The sequence below is a fragment of the Cygnus atratus genome, chromosome 12, assembly GCF_013377495.2.
Source record: "Cygnus atratus isolate AKBS03 ecotype Queensland, Australia chromosome 12, CAtr_DNAZoo_HiC_assembly, whole genome shotgun sequence".
Classification (NCBI taxonomy): Eukaryota; Metazoa; Chordata; class Aves; order Anseriformes; family Anatidae; genus Cygnus; species Cygnus atratus.
The window spans coordinates 14280797-14303976 of record NC_066373.1 but is presented as its reverse complement, the minus strand read 5'-3'; the positions used below and the strand labels follow the sequence as shown (position 1 = coordinate 14303976).

General features: G+C 37.1%; 1 protein-coding gene across 5 annotated transcripts in view; it reads left to right on the top strand.

The window, feature by feature from the left end:
- Positions 1–23180, top strand: part of SMPD3 (sphingomyelin phosphodiesterase 3) — a 102281-nt gene that overhangs the window by 29849 nt on the left and 49252 nt on the right. The window contains exon 1 of one of the 5 annotated variants that reach the window (XM_050713252.1): positions 724–833. The exons of 3 other annotated variants lie outside the window; for them this stretch is intronic. The gene's annotated coding sequence lies outside the window, so the exon portion shown is untranslated. Of the gene's footprint in view, positions 1–723; positions 834–10843; positions 10909–23180 lie in introns of those variants that run through there. One more of the 5 variants, XM_050713251.1, reaches the window with a different exon arrangement.

Sequence of the window (23180 nt, the reverse complement as noted above, 5' to 3'; positions counted from 1 at the left end):
ATAGAAAGAAATGGTTTTATATGAGAAAGATGAGAACATGCTGTCCAGCTCACTACATGTGGTAGAAATATCTGGATTTTCTAATGATTCAGAGGAAGGAAAAAAAAAAAAAAGCAATGCAGGTAACAGAACCAGTGATATGCAGAACAGGATCTTTGTTTTGAATTCTTTAAGTATGTGGCTATGTAGTACAAGCTTCATTACTTGACTGGTCCCAGGCTTCCTATATAACAAGAGGACAGTTGTATGCTGTTAGTCAGAATCTTAGCATGGGTAATAAGCTGGTGAATATGCCTGAACAAGGTTTGATTTTTTTTTTTATAGTAGTTTTTGGAAGTTTATGGATCATCTTGCATTGAAACATGGATGCTGTACTTACTTGACATTCTGTCGTTCAGATGTTTCAGTGACTATTCCAAAGTGAATTTGAAGAAATTGTATCTTATTTATGATTCATGCTCACTTGCCATTGTGTATTTTTTATTAACACTGATTTTCAGATTTATCTTATTACTCTTCATGTGTGACTACAGTAGCTATGGAAGTGAGTGAACACTTAAACTTTGTGGGAAAGTAATTCTAATTTGTTTTTTCATTCCCAATGCTTGTATAAGAGATTACATTTTTTTTAGAAGTTAAATTTGTTCCAAAGCTGCCATGCAGAACTCGGTACCGGTGAGTCACAAGTATTGCTTAACCCACACTGAATAAGCCTGGACTTTTACACTAGGAGAAACAGCGGAGTCCTGCAGAGCGAGGCTTGTGAAGCTGAACTGAGCTGAAGTGGAGGTGAAGGACCTTATTGTTCAATCAGGAAGAAAAGCTCTTAAATAGTAGGTTGGGTTCCTAGCTGGCTTTTGGCCATACCTGCTGAATCAGTATGTTGACAAAAACCTTCACTAGTGCGAATTGGGCTCTTGAGGAAAGCAGGGATTGTAGGTACTAATCAGAATAAGTTTGCATGTTTTTTTTTTCCTGCTAGTAGAAGTGTAGTTGTTGCACTGAGCCACTTCAATTGTTCCTCTCATAAATGCTGCTTTGAAATGCAGATAGTGTCCCCCTCCTTCTTAGGAGGTTTTCTTTGGGAGGGGGAGAATTGTTTGTTTTAAAGTATGCATTGTTCTAGTGGACAGGAAGTATAATACTTCAACTGCTTTACCATTGGTTTACAATTGGTTGCATTTTCTTCGAGTTTTATAAAATTGACCAGTAAAGTAACAGTATTATAGCATGAAAACTCCAGACCCAGCCCTCCTCCTCCCTCACCTGCACTAAATAATATTTCTGCAAATATTAGGCACATAGCAGTATGGATAACCAGACATTATGGCTTCTCCTTTGTCAGAGAGCAATTGTTATGTTGGGTGAACCCAAACAAGGAGGTATATCCACATCCACTTGTCCCCAGTGGTATTGGCCAAAGCACCCAGAATGATCTGGGGGAGATCAATTTTACTGCTGCGTAACATTTTAGAGAATGGGGGAGGTAAAGTGGAAGCAATGAGAACTGGGAGAGATCTTAAAGGCAGCCAAGGCCAAGATACTTCTTTTAATTATATTGCTTTCCATAGTTTGTTTGTTTTGTTTTGTTTTGTTTTTGATGTAAGGAGCTGGGAAAGAATGAAGCTGAGATGTGATTAATGGTCGCCTAGACTGCAATATGAAAGAAGCGGATAAAATGCTTTTGAAATAGATTTGACTTTTAAAAAAGAAAGAGAATCTGTTATTGCTCTGTTTCTTACATCATCATCTGGAGAATGAGATACACTTTGGCAGAACAAACTGTAGTTGAGATACTGCTGTGACAGCACACCTAACTCATGGTGACAGAAATTTCCAGAAGGTGTCAGAGCCATGTTCTCCATTTGCTTCTGCAAGAAGAGGTGGGGGTATTACTACAGGGTGGTGCAAAGAGGCTTCATGTCTTATAGATGCCTGGAATGCCTAGAAAGTAATTTTAGCATATTTTTGAACTACTGAATAAATCCTGGCATGTATAAATTACAGTTATATAAACCTTTGGATTGACAAGATTACTTGATTCACTTGATGCTTGCCACAAGGATGTATTGCAGCCCCTTACCATTCCTGCAGCGTGTTCTCTGTGGGTATTGTCTCAAGAGTTCTTACATTGTTTCTTACGCAGCATGGGCCACTGGGTCGAGTTGGTGCATGTGGTATAAGTGGAGAGTAGAAAAGGACAGCACTGGCAGTCAGTCATTGGGGGAATCCTTCAGACTGTTATGGATAAGGTTAAGCTGTATGCATTGTGATTTCCAGGCCTTTCTTTCTGATAATCTTCTAATATGTCATGTTTCGTTAGTCTGCAAACTCTTCTGTGATAAAATAGTGGGAGCATGGTTTGACGCACTCTTTGTTTTAAAAATATTAAAATTGATCGGCATACATTTTTGTCCTGTACATAATGTTTCATCTACAAATACAATGGCTATTAAAGTCACTTAAGGGTCAAACTTACTTGAAAAGCCTCTTCATTTTACACAAAGAATTTTTTAAGTGTACTTGTAGATCTTTAAAAGTCTTTTTGTAATTTTGCCTGATCTTCTGCTTTTCTACTAAAATGGATAGTGAAGTCACCCAAGTAAAACTGAAATTCTGTCCTTAATGTGACTGTTGTCAGACTGACAAAATTTTTGACACTTTCTTTTGACATTATTTTGAGGAGTACGGCCACATGTAACTTTTCATGATTTATTTATTTATTTAGTTTAATCTAAGCTGTGTTATGTATCTTCCTCCTGCAGGGTTGCTTTTGTTTCCAGACAAACCCCATCCTCTCCTTTTTTGCCTCAAATAAACAATGCTATCATTCTGAATTTATGTGAATTTGAAGGTAACAAAATCCATGTATGACTGCTAATAGGAGAAGAAAGACAGCTGTAGAGCCTGCAGTTACCATGCCAACACTGTTCCCTGGGGTGTAGCCACACAGAGATGAACGCTGTGAAGTTAAGCTCTGTGTGATAGGTAGGGAGGTACCTTTCCATGCGGCTGTGCTCTATTTGAAGCTTTTGCATATGTTATCTTCTACCGTTTGTATGTTCAATGTTATGTGTTAATCTGGTCTTTCTGTTGTTCCCTTCTCCCTCTATGCACACTTCAGTTTCTTTCTTTTATGTAGCATGGAGGAACCTGACATTTCAAAATGTCTATAGTAACTTCCCTGAAAAGGGGATTACAAAATGGTTGCAGTACTATGAAGAACGAGGGTATTCCAACGTAAATTCTGCCTGCCAGTTGCCCCTGTAAAGTTGTTGGAGTTGTACTGTGCTTTCATTTACTTTGTACTTGCAGTCTGTCTGTGGTGGCAACCAAGGAACAAACAAAATGGTTCACAAGAGGCCACTAGCAAAACTCGTGCATGAGTCACTGGTGTAAGACGAAATTTTCTTTAAGAAATTTTTGTTGCATGTGATTTTTCTACATTTGCCAGTAGCTGGTCCTAGGTATTTGACAAACACCAAAGACAGACATCCTTTTTCTTAATATTCTAGAGGTGCTTACCTAATGCTTCATCCCCCTTTGGAGTCAGAGCACCTTAAACCACAAACACACCTTCCGTAAGTTCAGGAAAAGGGGCACTGCTCCGTATTCTTTTGTCCCACCTTGTGTTCGTGCTTTCTGGGGTTGGGAGAGATGACAAGATTAGGATTTCTCATTCTCAGTAGATTTATAAGCAGGTCATAAATTTCTAAGGCCATCACAGAGCTTGATTAGAATTATATGCTAAAATTTTAATGTTGGCCCCTTGAATGTTTTGAAATGGTGACTGTGCTTTGGAAAGCACCTGTTAATACCTTCACCAGCTTACTCAGTTCTTGAAACAAATCCTGTTAATGAGTTGAACAGGTCAATTTTCTTCTGCTTTATTTTTTCCCTAAATGCTCCACTCACAAATACATGCGAAGTACAGACAGAGCTGTTTATAACATAGTGAGCTTGCCAGGTTTACTTACTTGAACTTTCCTGGAAACCATGGATTGGTTATGTAAGTGGAAATTCTGTGGGATGTTTTACTAAGTTTTTCAACTCCCTGAGAGGTTAACTTTGTGCACTAGAAATGCCAGTCTGGGAGATTTGGAATGAAAGCATCATAAAGCTTGTGCAGCTCCAAAATTCAGTAGTCTGTTTAGATTTTTCTTGGGTCATGTTAAAGAAAACAGTCTTCAGCTCAATTGCAGCTAATTTAAATATCTAAATTGCCATGTTTCTACATACTACTTTTGGTAAGGGAATAAAGCAACAGAGTGGAATTAATGTTAACTGCGCTTATATAAGGTCCCAGTGAGGTTTCCTTCCTTCTGAACCACAGTTGCATTAAGGAATATTCAACACAGCAGCAAATGCACTTAGTGTTTAATAATAAACACTGAAAATGCAGCTAAAACATAAAATCTCAGCCAAAGAGGTAACTAAATGTATTACTGTTAGTTATGTGGAATTATAAAAGGATTAATGCATAATGTAACTGAGTTCAAAAAGTTGGTCTTCTAGTAGGTATTCAGAAACTTATCAAACCAAAGCAAATGGAACATGGCTTGGGTCTACTGGGTGCAGCTGTGTAAACTGGAGACTTACAAATTAAAGTTTAAAGGTAGCTAAGATGCTAACACATCTGAGTCTTTCCTGTCAACCAGTGATTTCTTCTGAGAGTGTTCTTCTGAGGATGCAGACAGAACTTCAATTATTTAAGTCTTTATATTGTACCAGGCTCAACAAGGTTGTCCTTGACATCCATAAGCATCGTGTTAATGAGGCCTGAACTATAGAAAGGGGGATGAGTGCAGAACGTCTAATTAGGAGCTGCTGCCTAACGGCAGTTACGTTGAGACATAGTCCACGCAGAGATGATACACAGATGATGGACTCTAATTTTGTATGATATACATATATTTTATGTGATATGCATAATTGTCTGTCTTGGATATACATCTGATAGCTACCATCTGTCTTGGATCGCCACATTTGTACGGTAAGCTATCTTCCTGTGACTCAGTACAACGTACGAATCCTTGAGCAGTTGAGGCGGGCTCCTTACTAATCTACAAAACTTGACTGTGAAAACACAGAAGTTGCAATTCTGGCTTAACAAAGATTTTCATAGCCCCAGTCCTTTCCTGTAAAACTATAAATTAATTAAGCTGAAGGGAAGGATCTGGAGCTATAACTTAATAAAACTTGCCTTTTTCATATTTTTATAGAATCCCCTTGGACAGATTATATTTTTTAGGTGGTACGCTGTAGGGCTTGTGTGCTGACCAACTGTATAGATGTAATGAACTTTTCATTTGATTAAAATCATCCATAAGCACATCCCAACTTTGCAGGGTTTTTCTTTTAAGTAAAGAAGACTGTCGCTAATATTATGTCACCGACTTTGGATTTCTGTTGGCCTTTTAAGAGCTGAACTGCTGCTTTTAAGGCCAAATTCTGCAGCTGATTCACAAATTAAACTTCTGTTATCCAATGGAATGACCACATGACACTATTCTTGGATGCCTGCTGCTACTCTATTAAAAAAGGTTCTGCTATTATGTTTGTGATCCAGCTTAAAGGACTGTTTTTTGGAAAACATTCACTTGGTCATATTAGCTAATGAACTGAGCAGGCCTCAAATGTAAGAATTTTGTAAAACAGATTGTGTAAATTTACTTACTGCAAAAAGAAATGCATCTACACTTGCAGCTACTTAAATGGGAGAAACCAGGTAATAGCAGGACATGACAGCTAGATGAGTTGTATGTTCCTGAAATTTATCAGAAATATTTCACCCTGACTAGCAGTTAGTGCAAAACCTCTAATTATGAAACATGGGAAATCAGCTCACAGAAAATACTTTAATCTTTGCATCATGCATTATCAGCCAGAACACCTGAAAACATGATTTAAGAGGTAACCCTATGCACTGCATCTGTCTACCTTCCACTACGCAGGAAATGAACTTGGTATTCTGATGCATAAGTGAAGCCATGCCTCTGAATTAAAACACATCGGATTGTCTGAATGCGGAAATTAAGCACCTGATTGAAAGTGTGTCTCATAAATATTAACTCTAACTGCACTGTAAAAGTAAAAAGTGTATTACAACATCTGGTTAATAAACAGACTCCTTTTTAGTGTGTCTTACCCTTTATCCACTCCTGTTTTCTTCAGGAATGCTTTCAGAAGATTGTCACTTGACTTTTCCTGTAGTGGATTCATTTGTCAAAGACCAGAGCTGTGGAGCTAGCAGCTTGATCGTAGGGTTTGCTCATGTGCTAATCTTTATGTGCTGAGCTGCTTTCAAGCTTAAATCCTGAAAGATGTACTTAAAATGGAGATTGTGCATTGCTAAATAAGCCTTGGTTTGTGAAGGAAGAGTGAAGGAGAAAACCAAAGTCAAAAAATGGGCTAAAACGGAGCAGGACACAGTTAACTCTAATCCTGTACTGGCAGTAGAAATTATAATAAAAATGTTAGCAGTCATATTAAACTGGCAGTGGGTCGCTCTCAGAGGAATCTCTTTGAATGTTTAAAGCCAGTGCAGCAGAGTTCTGTGATTAGAACTTCCCAGGACGATAGTAAAGTCTGTTGAGTATCCCCCTGCAATTCTAAAATCTAAGAATAAAATTTACCTCACTTAATTACTGCCCAAGCAAAATAGCTTGAGTTGAACTATATATCTGAGAAAATAATTAAGACCTCTATAATGTGCTTGTAATTGCTGTTATTAGAAGAAAGTAGTTCCAGGTTTTCCTATGACGCTGCCTGGCAGGTCTCAGTGCTGTTTGATTCCTTTCTTTGGCTGTTAGGAAAGCTGGCCACTACACGCCTGCTAGCATGTCTTGCTAGCTATTGACAAGATGAAAAAAAAAAAACACTAAGTTGCCTAAATATCTTATGTTGATAAGGGTAATAAGATAGGAGTACTTAAAAACAAACAAACTACAACAACCAAACACACCCAATTCTTCAAAAGAATTACCTATTTTTTCTTTTTGGGGTTTTGTCTTAATGCCAATACTTAAAATTTCATTTTTAAACATTAGCTGTCAGAGTACTTCAAAATTGTATGTTTTTGTCACTCTTCAATGTTGTTTTACAGTAATGCTGCTAAACATACTTAGCTATGAAGAGCGTACAGCACGCAGGAGTTAGAATACAGGATGTTTATACAGCTCATCTTGGGAAAAATGAATATACATCAATATCAGCATAATCCATTGACACGTTGGACAGGGTTGCTATTAATAGATCTCATTTTTAGCATGTTAGCTATTCACTAAATGTTTATATACTAGACTTATTAAACTGCAGCTTTATGTAACAGTCCATCAAAATATTCAGGATTATTAAATATGAGTCATAACAGAGAGAGAAGGAACAATATAAATAATGAAAATTAGTGGAAGTAGAAGTAATATTAAATTTGAATGGGAGAGCTGATGAGATAAAAGGATAGTGTAGAAGGTGGTCAGTGTAAGGAGATGAGCAGTTCAAGTGCATTTAATGTCTTTATCATAGAAAGACTACCAGAAATGTGCGAGATGTTATTAAACGTTTGCTATTTTGTTTAGGAATTCTCCACTGCAAAACAATTCAATATGAATGGATAGCAACTAGGAAGTCTATGCTCGTGACTTCTTAAATGAAAGACAAAATTTGAACTGGAGAAACTCTATTCCAGATTCTTATTTCCTTGTCTGTTGTATTCACAGCATCTGCTCTCCTTGGTAGCTTAGAAGTTTTTTGTCATTTGTTTGTTTATGCATTTATGTTATAGTTTATGCTTATACCTTTGTAGTTACATTTTTCTTAAAGCTTATGCTGTGCGTGTGTTTGCTTGCACAAAGAGGCACCCAGGCATGCAGAGTTTAGTAATAACAAATAATAATAGCGTTCACCTCCTTTGTCTGTACGCTGATGGCAACATGTGTTCCATTAGCGTTCTGATTGCAGTGCTCTTGTCAAGATTCCTGGTTTTTGCTGCTGCATTCTGAAAGCACTTGATCAATTGATCTTGGAAATGTGCTGAGCTTTTTCCTAAAGCCTTTCAGACTCTCAATCAGCAGGGGAAATTTTTAACAGTTTTATTCTATCAGTAAATCACTGAAGTAGAGAGATGGGGGAATCTATAAATGTTTAACAATTTTTGTTGAACCAAGAACCTATATGTAAACAGAAATTTCCTCTTTCTGCAGTATTTGTTTTCAAAACTAGGTAAAAAATACAAGAATCTCAATAGGACACTACATGTTTTTCCTTGCAGTCAGTGAATGAAGGCATCTTTTTCTATTTTCTGGAAAACTCCCTCTATCATATGCCCTTAACTCAGCTAATTTTTTAACTTTTCATTTTACCTGGTGTATTTTACAGCATTTTGCTCCATTCTGTGATGACTGTAGCTGTCTAAATGGATTCTGATGGGCAATATTATTACTGTAGGATACTAGACTGTTTGTGGCTTGTCTTGAATGATGTGTGTAAGCAGGACAGTGTATCATACAAAGACATTTGTTGTTGGCTGCTGTTTTCAAAAATTCAAATCCAGATTATTGTTTCTGCAGTGGTATATTGTCCCCTAAGTACCTATGTCAGACTTCATTGTTTTCCTTTTCTTTTTTTTCTTTTAACTCTCCTTTACTTGTCAATGTGTTTGAATAATTACATGATCTGAAGTTCAAGCTTTGCTGCATGTTTGTTAAGTCATGAACTACAGCATTGAGAGAATAAATAAGAAGCTTTGTGGTGAGAGAAACTTGGTAACTTCCAGCTAGATTTTGAGTCTTTAGCTGTTACACACATCAGTGTATGTTCTATGCCAACATATATCATGTAGGACCTGAACAAGCCCTTGACTTCTTGGGACTGCTCATTATGAATTCTTTTACATCATTTCTCTTGTAAGTCTTCCCTCCTTTTAACAACACTGCTCAGAGAAAAATTCTAAAAGTTAGTCTTTTTTGCAACACTCCTTCACCCCTTCACAAACATGTGTTTTCTTTCCAAGTATGCATGTAAATACCAGACTTGTACTACATGAATCACCTTTTATTTCATGTTTTTACATTTTAATAGATTATATCTTAGAGGTGTTTGTAAAAACACAAACATACTTTCTATATAACCACTTCCTTTCTATATAACCATTTGCACTTTTGTATTTATAGTATCAACTTAGCAGAAAATATTAAAAAGGAGAACAAATATGACAGGAAAGTATAGTGAATATTAGAAAGTTGGAACTAAACATGTGAAAGGTTCATAGTAAAGACAGTTAGACCCAACTTTGTATCTATAGTTGAAAGTGACAGTTCCAAACTTAGCAGCTGGTGCTTATCTGTATGGCTGACAGAGCAAAGTTTTTACTTCAGTAACACATATTCCAATAATTCAAATATTAGTTAGTTTATATGTGCATTAGGAAAGGCCCTTTGCAGTTGAAGTCATGATTTTGTAATCCTTCGAAAGCAAACTGTGTACTTGTTGGTCCTCTGACCTTTATCCTAGGCTATTGGAGCAAGTGTGGTTGGGTAAATGACAGCAAAAGCTTGCTAGCAGCTTTAGGAAAATCTCTACTGTTTCCAAAACAAGGGATTTTGCTTTCCCTTTGCATATTTCTCAGAGGCATTTTAGTGTCTTCTGCTGGAGCTTGGAGGAGTTTGTGCTAGTATTGCCTACACACTGTGCTGTATATTGGAGCAGTTTGACCTAGTATTTCCCAGACTGTGGCATGAACACCTATGTTCATGTCTAAATGGCATGTTAGCCATTGATTCTATCAAGCACTGACTGTGCTGATAAATCTATGGAAGAAATGGGGAAAGTGGATAAACCATTAGTTAGACAGTCATGGGCTGATACTAGAAAATTAAAACACAAAATGCATAAAAGGTTGTTTGAAAATACAGTGGTAGAAACTAGCTGAAGTTGCTTGAAGAAAGTAAATGCTGTACGTGAACATCTTACTGGCATTATAGCCCTGACCAATACTACTTTTTGGGTAGTGTTTCTGCTCTGTTTTCTCCCACTGATTCTTCAGAGACTGTTTAAGACCTAAGGTGGGAACAATGCAATGTCTTGAAGAGAGAGAACAGGACTCTAGTCTGTCTTTCAGTTTCTACTTCCAGCACTATTTTTTATTTATTACTTAGTCCAGAAACTGTACAGTTGAGAATAGCCCGCTAGGTGAGTGTTTCTGAAAAGCCTTTGGCTGAGCTCTGCTCAGTTCCGTTGAAAGTAGGAGTATCAATGTCTGCTTGCATTGGAAAAAGAAGCCTGTGGAGGCCAACAGGCTGACCAGGTTTGTGCAGACTTGTGAGGCGATTGTCAGAGTTTTAACCAAGTAATGGAATATCTTTAAGCCTCTTTCCAGCTAGTTTCTTGCTCACATTTCCTGCTCAGTTATTTTGAGTTCTGAATTCTAAAGGTAGCTCTCAGTATGAACTGCCTGGGAAACCTAAGTGTCTAGTTCAGAGCTTTCCTTTCTGCTTCACATTCAGGCACCTGGACTTCAATGAGATGGCTTTTAGGTGTCTGATAGAATGGAATATTTCCCTTAGATCACAGTCAGTTTCTTCCTTTCCCCACAGTCCCTTCCCATGCATTGCTTTAGGTGGTAGAATAATACAGCTTTAAAGCTTTTCAGATTAGATACCCTTCTGAGAGTACATGTAAGAGACTAAGATATGAAAATGAATCACAACTCATTGCATTCCTATAATTAGGCATAAGAGAGCACAGTGTGTCTCAGAACACGGAAAGATTGGTGAACATGATGATTTCTTCCCCCTCCCCCCCTTTTTCTTCCTTTTTTTAAGGGAAGATGTGGCAACAATATGATAATGATCTTGTACTCAGATATGCTGCAAGAACTGCCATTGTAAAGGAGATTCATGTCACAAAAAGGTAGTGTCAAACACATTACCTCTTTCTTTTCATACCTTTTTAAAAAACTGATTTCACCCAAGCTTGTGTACTTTTTGTGTAATTGTTATTCTGTGCAAACTTCATTTTAATGAAGCATAAAGTTGAGGAATACTTCACACTTTCATTTGAATGAAAGCTGATCTTTAATGCAGCTGGAATGCCCATTTAAAAAACATTCATATATTCAGAATATGTAGTCTTTGATTGTTGCAAATTAAATACTCCTTCAGTAGATATGGTTCTCTACAGGATCCGGTAGGCTTTACCTTAACAGTAAAGCAAAATTTTTCTTTTGTTTTGTTTCAGGATCCTACTTGAAAATTAATCTACTGCTTATTGCTGTAGAGTCAGTCTATAGAATAACCTCAGCGTATATAAAAAGGTTGCATTAGCAGGCTTAAATCAGAAGAAAATCAAAAATGGAAAAGTATCTTCCTATGTGTATATGTATATACATGTGTGTGTTTGTATTATATATGTTATATATAAGTTTATATAAAATCCATTTAAAAGGTGAAAACCTACATGTACAACTTTTATTTGCGCACATGAAAACTGAACTGCAAGTGCTTCTCCTGTCTCTTTATTGAAGCCTCCTGAGATTCAAAAAAAACCTGTTGGTCATGCTTTTTCTTTATATTTGTATCACATGGTATTTAGCAGAAACTATATTCCTAGCACCCTGTGAGGATCCATGTCGGCCTCCGGAAACTGATTTCAGCAAATAATTGTGAAAATGGTTTTACTTAACAAAGCTCTGCTGGCAAGTGATGACTGGTAAGAATGGAACAGATTTTTGACAGAGGTGATTGCTGTAAAATGTTTCCAGCTCTGTAGTTACCTCAAAGAATAAAGTGGATCAGTTTTCAAAGGCTGATACTGAAAATGGATTTTGGGATACTGTCCATATCTCTTGCAAATTATATTTGGTCTCAATACAAAGGGGATATTAAACCTTGAAAATAAAGTCCTGGGTACTAATATAGATTATATAAAACTTGCATTACCATTTTATATAAAATTTATTTCCCCAAAGATAGAACTGACATGCAGAAACATGAATTCTGATGTATGCTTACATACATACACGCACCCCTCTAGTGGAAAGATCCATACTTCAGATCCTTAAGGCTTGCATATTATTGTCCCCCTACTTGGAAACACTTATTTTAAAATTGAATATTCTCTTGCAAAATAATGATTCTACTGAAAACTTCTTGAAGGTAGTGAAATGCTTGGGAATTTCTTAAGCTTATATTTCATGAGTTTTTTTTCAGAAATACTTGTTTTTTCATGAGAACTTTCATTTCCAGATTTTTAGCTAAATGGACAATAGTACTAACTTGCAAAAATCAAACCAGCATGTTTGTATAAAACATTGGTAGTTTAATTCCTCATTGTCTTGCTGTTTACTCACTTAAGTGTGCACAGCCAGTGGATTCAAGACCATTAAAAAGGAGTCATGTTCGTAAATAGTTGTTTCACTGTATCTTTTTAAAATTATTTGGCTTTTAATCATAATTCTCCAGCATTTGTGCTTTTGTTCTGGTGATGACAGGAAAAGAATTTTACTGCATCCAGGAAAGTAATTCACTAGACTGTTCAATGCATTTTGACATGTATAAGATGCATGCTTCATCTCGATCTTTCTTTAGTTAGCAGAAGCAGTTGAAATGCTTTTTTTTGGTCATCATTTTCAGTGGCTTGTGTAGCAATAGCATTTTGATGTCTGAAGTGATATTGATCGTTTTAGCATAAGTTACTTACTGAGTTATAAGCAGACAACCTAATTATTCTCTTGTAAATCCCATCCTGGACCAGTCACTGAATTTCACAACAGGCAGTATTCTAGTGAGCAAATCTGGGGAAAAAAAAGTGACCCAACCACTACATAATTATTATTCTTCAGCAGCTGCTCCCAGTGGGTGTGACAGCCTGTTAATTTCTTTGCTATATAAGCTTGCAAAGAATTCTCTTACTGGTGCAAAGTTTTCTTTTGCTGATTCCCGTGTTTTCACCTTCCGCTACCAATTATTACATATACTTTTCAAGATTTTTTCATTTTCCTTTTGATTATTTCTCTTGGTCTTGCTGAACTAGCAGTCTGCATCTGGACAGGAGGGATAGGTTGTTACTTTTGCTGCAAACTGTCATTGAGTAGAGTTCTCTGAACACTATGAAGTAAGATGGAGACTTAGCGATTTGAGATGCTGAATTCTAAGGAGGCCAGAAAATCCCCCCTTTGATGCTTTGTGTGTGAGGAAGGTTATGTTTCATTCTTAATTCTGAGAAACTGCGTAAATCTGTGTTGCTGTTTTTGTAGAGGAGAAACAAAGCACTGATTTGTAGTGATGGAAAATGAGCTGTAACACTGAATGACTTCCCTGGTGGCATTTCGTCAAAGACATTTTTAAAGGTATTTGAGCACCCAAGTGTTCTTTGTGGCTTTCAAAAATCCCTTAAGCGAAAACAAAGGTGGTTTAGAAAGGCTTTTCAATAGGAAAGTCTTTGATAAGACTTCATACTGGTTTCACATGTTCAGGACAAACATTCTTAATCCAATAGCTACTTGCTTACAAACAAAATCATGCTCTACGCAACGCATTTTCAGTAATAAAGAAGCCATAATGAACATTTGGATACCTGAAAAGGATGAGTTGTGAGCAGTGTATTCTGAAAGAGATGTGTAACAGACTGGAGCTTTAGTTCCTTGTTGACTACTATGTAAATGAGTATTAAATTTTTCAATCTGCATCTCTGTTTTTATTGCAAACTGGATTTGATGATGCTTCCTTACTAGTTTATTCCTAGCTTCTCAGCCCTGTTGGCTTGGGTCCTATGGAAGTTAGTTATGTTTTGTCGATACCATTCATGTGAACGGTGTTCATAGTCGTCAGGGTTATCTGTCTGAAAATTCTTAGCAGTCTTGAGCTAACCATGAACAATTAAAGCATGCAGAGGAACAAATGCTACTCTTGGGCCTACCACCTTTCCTTCCTAATTTTTAAAATCTGTTCTGTTGTTCATTTATATTGCGTACTTCGCAAGGGGTTCCTATGATGTCAGAATGTCATAACACCATAATAATAGTGATGGAAGGTTGTGTTTCCTGTATTTTTCAAATACTCCATAGAAAAATACATCTCAGTGAGTATTTTAGTATTGTCATGTCAAAAAAAAACCCTTGCTTTCTTGTATTGTCAGGGTTGCATTATTTTCAATAATCATATTACTTCTGCTGCAGATCTGGGGGAATAGAGAGGCTATATTCATACCTTTGTTGCTTAATAGTTAGCGGTAGCTTTTCTGATTTTTTTTTTTTTCTGATTTCAGAGCTTACCTTCTTAATGCAAACTTCATACGGAAATGGTGTTTTTCATCTAGTGATGCATTAATGGGTCTAAAACTTGCACAATAACTGCATGACATTTTAAAGAAAATTGTGATTTCTCTGTGCCATTTGGCATCAGTTTACAGTACTTGGAGTCCTTTTTAAGGAGTGTAAGACTAGAAGGGACCATCTGGGTTATCAAATATAAAGCCTTTGCGGTTACAAGCAACAGATAGACAGTGCAAAAAGTTCCCCAGAGTACCCTTGCTCACCAAAGGCAATAAAGATAAAGCACTTCCCAAAGCCTTAAAACGAAGTCAAAAATACTTTTAATTGAGAAGAAAATGAAGTAAGTGACTGTTTGAGGTTTTCTCATGGCCAAGAAGAAAAGCTGAAGTGTAATAAATTCTTTACAAATGGTGAGAAAAAGAAAGTGCTTGCAATTAACTGAGAACAGGATTCAGCAGACTGAGACTCATCACCAACTACATTTCTGAAGGCAAAATGAGCCATGAGTTAGCACGTAGACTGCGTATAAACCTCCTACCAATTTTTGGAAGGGATTGATACTGTTGAAGAACAGCTATCCAAAGCACACCTCTTATCGTTGTGAGCTACAAGGAATGTCTCTTTGCACATTATAAATTATTTTTAACATGGATAAAAACTGACAGTTATGAAAAGATAGCCTAGTAATGCAACTATACATTGTGAGCAACATTCACTGGGCAAATTTCAGTTAATTTGGGAAAAACAGCATGTTCAGAGAAAGAAACTGCATGTGTTACCATAACATTATGTAGATCAACACCCATTACATTTAAGCTGATTTTAGTAGGAGAAGGTTTTTCAGAGCCATAAAGGGGGCAGTCAGTTGTTTATTTCCTTCATGTGTTGAAAAGAGTGAGATTTTTGTTTCTGTCCTAGTGTATGTGTGTCTTTTTTCATATTTGGGAGAAAATGAACAGGCAAATATATACTTATATGTATTTGGAGTTTCTTAATCCACAGGGGTGCACACTATATTGAATTCAGCACCAGAAGAGATTTACTCATGAGGGAATTTCCTCTTCCCATGGCCCTTTCTCCCTTGGCATCTCTACGCACAGTAGATAGATTCCTGCTGATTTTGTGTGTGTGTATTATCTGTGATTATTTTTAATTCCTTTGGTTTTTTTAGGATTATTTTATATCATTAAGTAAAAATACTTTGCTAGTGTCTGAATGAAGAAGTCACTCACTGGAACATTTAATATGATGGAAAAGGATGGACTGGCAGTATTAACATGCATAACTATGCAAAAATAAAGCCACCAGTTCTTTCCTACAGCTATTATCTGCACGATTATAAAACACCTTAATAGTTTTTTCTAGTCAACGTTAATATATGCAAGTACATAAATGAAAGTTCATGCACGCCTACACACTTATTGCTTCATATAGATGAAGTCTGAGGTGAGGAAAGTCACGAGCATGGTTAGCATGGTACGGAATAAGTTCTATCTTGAAGACAAAAACTTGTGCTCCTGCCTGTTCTGTGACAAGTGTCCCAGCTCCTGCTCTCGGTCCTCTTGGTTTCATTAGCATATGGTCTAAGTGTCGTGATCTGCCCCTGTGGAAAATGTGGTTAGGACTAGTGGACAAATTCTGTCTTTGGATTTATACAGCTGCTGCTTGCTCAAATGTGAGCTGCTCACGGAAATGTATGGATAAAAGCTGGTCTACAAGAGTTAAACAGCACAAGGAAAGACTCAAAATGTGGCTGTTGGTCTGCAGTTGGCTAGAACTGTGTAATTGCCAGTGAGGATGCCAGATCTACTGAGGTGTGAGCAGATTGTGCTCGAGTAATAGAAAATTTAGAAATCAAGTTAGGTTGTTTATCATAAATATAATCTTAAAATGAATATGCTTAAGAGCGTTAAGTGCTTAAATTTCTTGCTATATTCCTGCTTACTCTATAGATTATTCAGCTAGTACTGGTACATCTTCAAATGATTCTAAATGTTACCTTCAAATGGTTTTCAGTGATGCCTAGAGGAGAAGTTAGTTGATCCTGGGGGGAAAAAAATTGTATATGCATTAGAAGAACATGGTATTTATTTATTTTTAGTTATTATTTATTGTTAAGGATTTCTGGCTGGTAACTTAGTGTTTTCTCTAGCTCTTATTTAGATATAGCTCAGGTAAAGCTTTATTAATTTGTTTGGGAATTTGTGGAATGTCAGAGTTTCGGCTGGGACAGAGTTAATATTCTTTGTAGAGGCTCTGTGTGTGTGTGTGTATTGTCAGAAAAATGTTTTGGTGGGTGGCAAAATTTAATGTAAAATTAAGTAGATACCAGCATACGACTTGAATGCTAAATAGTTGTGGCTACCTTTGGTATAAGCTTTCTCTGTGAGCCAAGTATAGCGCATATATATTTCATGTATTCCGCATTTGTACTGACATAGTGATTCTGAACGTGGAATCAATAAGCTGAGAGTGTATTAGTCATTATGTATGAGTATTGTGTCCTTTCCCGGTGAATTTAATCAGTAACACCATATGCAATTAATTTGAGCAAATCTAAACAGGATACAACAGGACCAGGAGCAAGCATATATTCATAACAATCAGGCAACACCTATATTAACTGTTCAGATTAAAATTGTAACTTGAATTAAAATTCAAGTGAGGCCCATTTGCCTTTAACCAGTTTCTTGGAAATAATCACTGCTGAAGTACATATTGAGCCATTTCATTAACCTTTAAAAGAATGCCTTTAAGTGTTGCTCCTTGGCTGAGATGTTAATATGCTAGTCAGGCTGATGATCTGTTCACAAAAGCTGAATTACCAGCTGCATTTGCATTGATCTGCAGATGAAGAGGGCTATTTTAGAGCTGAGTGTTGTTCTCAGATCACAACTGTATATACTTATTTGAGTGATAATACAACAAACATTATGTTGATGAAAATATGTCAGTTTTTAATGTGATCAGTATGAAATATAACTTTGTATGTATATGATGGCAAATCTTATATAAGGAATAATAGTTTGTTCATCAAAGACACCCAGATAGATGGTTACTGCCCTCCTAAAAGCTTATGGTGCTAGTGGGTGAGACAGAGGGCAAGAGATTAAGTGATCTCAGTGGAGAAAGTTGCTGAATAGTATTTCACAGTTGATTATTACCTTAAAGAATAACATTCTTGTCTGTTTTCAGAGGGCAGCTTGTCTTCTGATACGCTGACTGGCTGCAGGTTTACTAGCTAATGGAGCTTCTGATCAGTGAGGTGCCTCTCTAACAAGCCTAAATTCAAGGATTAATACAGCACAGAACTGAAGCAAGTAAATCAGCTCGGACTGGGAAGCTGGGCAGCAGATGAGGAGGTTCACACAGAGGTCCTAAAAGCTCACTGAGGGACAGGCGACATATACGAGCAGGAGTGCTCTTTGTTTTGTGTTTCTGCCCCAGTTCAACAGTTTCTGGATCATCCTGGCTCAGCTGCTTATGTTGTGCACTGGGAAGGAGGCAGAGGCAGGGCTGCATTCACGTTGGGACCATGGATGTTACAGAGAAGTCAGAAACAGTGAAGCATGTCTAGAGGTTTGTGAGTCAGTGCTTTGTCCTGTATTGGTCATAACCTGGTCCTTACCCTGGTCATCAACTTTTTCCTACTGATGCACTAAAGAAATATAATGAAAGTTATTTTAAATTTCAGTATTAGGATGTTGTGGAGGTCATCCTTCAGTCCTGGCCTGACAGTTCAGTTAGTGATAATGGCAGAATTAAAAATTATCTCTCTGAGATGAAAGCTGGTGACAACACACCCCTCTGGTTCACTGCTGTAATATTTCTCTTTATTTTAGCAAGTCTTGAAGGTAGAGCTTAAAATCTAGAAGTAGGTAAAGTACTACCTTGAAAGCTCTAGTATGCTGTATAACTACAAATGGATGGCAAAAAGATGGATTAGCAGTATTTATGTGTCTGTCTGCATTAAAGGAAAACTGAAAAAAAAAGTTAGGGAGAGGAATAAAAAACAACAAGGCACACTGTAAAATTCATGTTTCCTACTGCGTAAATGGCAAAGTCTTTTGTTGATGATTATCTTCCTGGGTAGGTGCACCTAATCTATTTTGGGAATTTCCATGATGTAATAATAATAACAGTTACACTCCCAAAATAAGAAGAAGTAGAAGTGATTATTAATTTTTCTGAAGGGAGGAAAGATAAGGTTAGAGACCCCAGGGAAAAAGATAGGGGAACAAATATGTCCAATAGCAGCTAGTAGATCAGTAAACGAAGGCTAATGGGTTCTTATCGTAAAGCAAAACAGAAAGTTAAGTCACACATCTTCTATTATGTTTATTTTGAATATTCAATAGGAACTTTGCCTTGATTATCTGTTCACAAATAACTTTTTTTTTTATTGAATTAAGTCTCTCCTAGCCTCACCACGTGCAACTGAAATTACAATAGTTAAACCTCATCAGCTTGCAAGCCTCCTTATATGAGGCACAATATCAAATAATACTCAGCTGTTTTCCCTGTGGTTGCTAGAGTTACAGCTGATGACTGTTCTTGTATGTTGTGCTTCCTGCGAAGTCTCAAGTGTGTTGCCTCAGACAGAGACCAGCTCTTTTATAGGTAACTGGAGAATTCAGACCGAGGGTATTCAGAACACAAATAAATGTTTCGTTTTTGACAATGAGTGTGTATGCTGATGGCAGTGGTATTTTGATATGGGAAGGCTTCACTGCTGAGTGCCTGTCTGGGAAATTTGCTATAGTCTGTAATTTGCATCAGCTTGTAGGGGAATATGATTTTTCTTTATTGTAAAAATTATTTAACGGTCATAGAGTTCTTTTTGATCCTTCTGCAGTGATGGTATTTTAACGTGAGGTGTTGTGTGTTTTGTAAAAGAAAGCAAAGATGTAGTTAGAGAACTCACTGAAGCTCCCTTCTCTTTACATTGTAGTGTGAACAGATGACTGAATTTAAAAAAAAAAAAAAAAAAAAAAAGGAAAAAGAAAAAAGAAGTCCAGTAAAGTGCCAAACAACCAAACTGTCAGTACAGTTGGTATCCAAAGTATGCGTGGTTTATTGATTATTCTGTTTGCTCTAGAGATTATTCTCTTTGGAAAAAAATGTATTTTTTTCTGGTAACTATTTAAAGAATTTTGGTCACTGAAATCTTCGGCTTACACAGCAAGCTCACAGAGCATGGTCGGTGGCGTTCTAAGCTTGCACAATTTTAACTGTGCAATCACTCAGCCCTCCAAATAACACCGGAGGTTTTGTATGTTTGTAGTAACAAGTGGTTCTTTGAGCCAAATGTATGCATACGGATGTCATTTGTTTTCAAATGTCCCATTTCCATTGAGGAGTATGCCCAGAATGATAAACACAGTGTATAAAATAGATGACCAGTCTTTGGATTGGTCTCTTTTGAAATCTAACTCTGAGATCTGTTAGTGTCAGTAAGTGGATGTCCGTGTAGATGATTGCCGCAGCGATGGGATCTAAGAAAGGGTCATTCAATGCAATGGAATATAGTCACTAAAGTTATCTTTAATGCCTTTCAAGTGCCTTGCTGAGGACAACCTTTATTTCTTTCTGTTTGCAGTACTTCGTGTTAAAACCTAGCTTTTTATAGGAGAATATTTCAGATTCATCCCAGTTGTCCCTATACGTCAAAAATCCAGTGAAGTAAGGATTGAATCACTCACCTCAATGCTTCCTTGGGTTTGGGCCTGCAGGTGCTATGTGCAGGCTGTCATAATTGAATCTTATTTAAGTTCTCTGCATGCTACTCTGTTAGCCTTTTCAATGTTGCTTTTTACATTTGTTTCTGTTGTTGTTTGTTTTTGTTTATTTGTTTTGAAAAGTGATCAAATTAAGGAAAAAAAGATCAGTAATAGGAGATCTCCCTTGGAGGAGTTTGTGGCATCTGACACCCGTGTCCAGGTCCCTTGTGTCCTAGTGACAGAAGCTGGCATTCAGCTGCTGTGGTATCAACATAGTGTGCATGTAGTGACACCTTTTGTGTTTGGTAATAAAACGGAAAGTGCGCGTTTTGCTTTCAGCATTATTCAAGTCCTTGACTGACATGTATTTTAAAATATAGCACTGGTATTGATGAAGCATGTTTCAAGCATGTTTCTAGATGATAATCTATCCCAAGATTACAAAAGAAGGTATCATTCTGAGCCCTAGTGGGGAGTTGCTTAGATTCTCATGTGGGTAGAAGGTCGGAAATTTGTTTTTATTTTGTTTAGATTTCCCCTAGAAAGCCCAGCAAGCCACCTGTTATATTTCAGCTTTCCAAATATTCCACTGGCAGCAACACATTAGAGAAACATTTGGGGCTGAACTCTGTCCTATAAGATAATCAGAGGCTGTGCTGTTTGAGGTTCCTCATCTTTTTTCCTCTACCAAGTCAAGTTTTACTTCAGAGTACTTTGTCACATGGCTCTTGCCACAAGTGTGTGAATTTCTTCCGAGACACTGACTGGAAAGTAAGTGCTTGGAATGGCATGCTTAAAAAGACAAAGCTACAGTTTGAAGGTTTAGACCTGGCTGAATTATTTGCTTCAAGTAATTGCGTGCATTTGTAACTGTGCGCTAGTGTAGGTGGGCTGACTGAAGGACTTTAAAGACTGGGATCCCGGGTTAAAACAAATATTTAATAGTTTCCAGTGTGTAGTTGTTGTATAAGTGTAACATTAAAAATGTGTGTGTTACAAAACTACAGCAGATAGCATAAATGTAGCTGGTGAACGTAAATAGCTTACCAGAGGCTTAAGACATAGTGAACAGCTGATACACATTTGCCTTTAGAAATCAATGTTGATAATAAAAGCAGTTATTTCCCCAAAACTTGTTTGTCAGAGTGCTTGCAACTGAAGAGGGAAGAATGTGATAAAGAAAATTATCTGTTTGGCATCTGAGAAATACTCACAAACATAGGAATAGTGCTTTTGTTTGTTGTTGTTCTGTTTGTTTTTAGATAATGCTGCAGCACAGAAAATCCTGTGTTGTAGGAAAAAAAAAAATCAGTAGACCTGCATTTAAATATCTAACTTGACTTCAAAGATGATCTTTTGTACTGGAGAGGTGGCTTTGGAACTTAGACAAATTTGCTTTGAATTAACCTAGCTTGTATTCATACCTTCCTTCTAACAATTCTTTGTAATTCATTGATATATGCATCAATTATACATTTAAAAATGTGGTATAATGATGGCATAATTAATATGCCAAGAAGTCTGTTGAAGAACCTTGACAGGTTTGTGATTTACCAACGATAGCTTTACTAGGTTTGGCAGGAGGTTAAAACTGACCTGTGTGATTTGTTCACGTAGGTCTTAATGCTGAGGTCCGTAGGAATGTGAATGTTCACATTTCTCTTAATGCTGGAAGTTGGGTTGTAATTCCAGAAGGGTGGAGCACCCCAGGCTTGTGTGCTTCACTGCTTGCTGCTTGGGCCTCTCTGTCTCGCTGGAATCAGTCACAATCATCAGTTAATTCAGGATAACAACTTAGCAATTTTGGTATTATCTCAGGCACAAAATGAGTTGTTTGAATGCATAAGACAGTCTAAGATACAAAGAAAAACATTGTCATTAAGAAAAACGGAATATAAAACAACAACAAAAACAGCACAAAGACTTTTTTTTTTTAGTACAAGTGTTTCTTGTCTTTGGGAGGATGCAATGTGTTAATCTTCCATATACCAGCCTTATGGCTTTTCCCCTGTAGTTCTTCCCATCGAAGCACATTAATAATCCTTTTAATGAGGATGAAGAGTGTAACCAGCTGGTACCTGCTTTCACCAGGTACCCTGTGCGAGTTCAGTGGTCTCAGCCCTGACCCTGACCCATCTGACAACACTTAGTACAGAATGCATCAGCGTACTTCCTGGTTGATTTGTCCGTAAGGCATCAGGAATTTCCTGGTGGTTTTGGCCATAGGGCTCAAGAGTGAATGAACATGGCTTGTAGGTAAATGCCTTCTCTTCCCTAGGAAAAGGTCATCCACGTCAGGGTAACTGTGTAGCTTGTGGATTATGCTGGTCCATTGGTATCTCTGTGATAGCAGTCTGCTATTTATAGCTAAGGTAGTTATTTCTCTAATCATATTACAGTAAGTTCTCCTTTTAGCGCGGAAAGTTTGACACACAATTCCATAGACACAAGTGGTTCCTTATTATCTGTGACCAAGGCACACTGGAATTTGAAGTTCTGCTTCCTGTGCTCTGCTGTAGCTCTGTGTCAATACATGAGGCTTTAGTCTCTCATCTCCTGATTTATCAGTCTAACACCTGTCTGATTCATATAATAAATTGAGAATAAAAATGAAAGTTCTCTTTTGTGAATTTCCTTCTCTAGAGGTAATCCTGACTTTCACCGGTTTTGCTGGTGCATTTACTGCACATAGCAATAATTACCTGAGAAAAAAATCTACTGTACTTTGACTCCTGTTGATAGTGAAGCTCATTACACCCCCATTATAATTATTACCCTCTTTATGTATACCTCATGAAACTTCAAAAGCTGGTATCCAGGGGATGCTGTTTAAAGAAACTATTTAAGTTATCAGGATGAATTATGTAAGACACTAACAGTATGTTCCCTCTACATCACTTCAAATCTTATAAAATTCAGGATGCATAATAATCAGAATTTTATAAATAATATTATTCTGTCTAACAGGGTTCTGATACTTCCCCAGTATGCTTTTTTTTTTTCCCTCCACTAATGCAAATTTATCTCTGGGGGTAGCCATATTAAAGGCAACATAGGCTTACAACACATGGCCAACAAACACATGGCATCTCTACCAGCAGTACTCGAGTAAGCGTATGTCCTGCAGAAGGTAGCATAGGCAAGGGGCAGTTTGCAGAGGTGGAAATGCAACTCATAGCTAATAAAGATCA